Source organism: Acyrthosiphon pisum, unplaced genomic scaffold, assembly GCF_005508785.2.
Source record: "Acyrthosiphon pisum isolate AL4f unplaced genomic scaffold, pea_aphid_22Mar2018_4r6ur Scaffold_485;HRSCAF=926, whole genome shotgun sequence".
Classification (NCBI taxonomy): Eukaryota; Metazoa; Arthropoda; class Insecta; order Hemiptera; family Aphididae; genus Acyrthosiphon; species Acyrthosiphon pisum.
In genome coordinates, this window is record NW_021774444.1 from 3,663 (window position 1) to 4,842 (window position 1,180).

Below are 1,180 nucleotides of genomic sequence, written 5' to 3' on the forward strand. Positions count from 1 at the left end.
CCATTTTTTTTAGTTTTTTTTCTAAAAATATCAATAAAATTTTATTTGTGGATAAAAAAGCTGAAAATTTAATAGAAGGCTCCTAGTATATTGTTTCAAAGGCAGATGAAAAATATTAAAAATCGTTAGTCACAGTTTTTTTTTATAAGCATTTAAAGTTCAAAAAATGACAAAATATGGAAAAATCACGAAAATTTGCAAATTATTTCGAGTTAGAAATTCATAAAAATTTTTCTTTTTAAATCTAAGATTTTAAAATGTAATACAAGATTCCTTATAAGATTATCTACCTTTATCAAACAAAAAATATCTATAAGAAAGTCAAATTAAATTTTTATGATCGTTTGAAATTCAAATTTTTACAACATTGGATATTCACTCGATTTCTCATGTAGCGATTTCCTTATTTTGTTCTAATTCAAAAACGAATAACTGCAGATACATGAAATTTTTATTGAATGTTTATATAAGTATTTCCTATACACCATACAATTTTGAAAATATTTTGACTCTTTTTGAGCTGTTTACGGACATTTTCAGTTTTCAATTTTTTTAGTTTTTTTTTCTATAAATATCAATAAAGTTTTATCTGTTGGGCCAAAAAGTGTATAAATTTAATACAAAGCTCCTGATATATTGTTACAATATCAGTTGAAAAATATTAAAAATACATAGGCACAATTTTTTTTTATAAGCATTTAAAGATCAAATTTTGACAAAATTTATCAAATTTTAATTTGAAAAATTATTTTGTACTTAAAAATTTATAAAATGTTCAATTTTTGTATCTAAGAATTAAAAATTTAAAACAAGATTCCACGTAAGTAATTAATTCTGTTACCAAAAAATCTAAAATATACATTTAAACAGTTTATTTTTATAGTCATTTTAAGTACAAATTTGGACGAAATTACATATTAAAAACCTAGGATAACTCTTTTAGTTATTTTGTTGTGATTGACGATTGTATAATATTATTCGTGGGTACTTGAAACTTCTAAAGTATACTATTATATATCTATGATTTTACCACGGTTTTTTGTTGATGTATAACGCGTTATAACTTATAAGTACCTAATAGATATTATGATATGATTAATTTGGGAATTTATTATAGGGTACCTATTATAGGTCAATTTTTTTTTAATACCATATAGATAAGTATATATTATATGTCTAA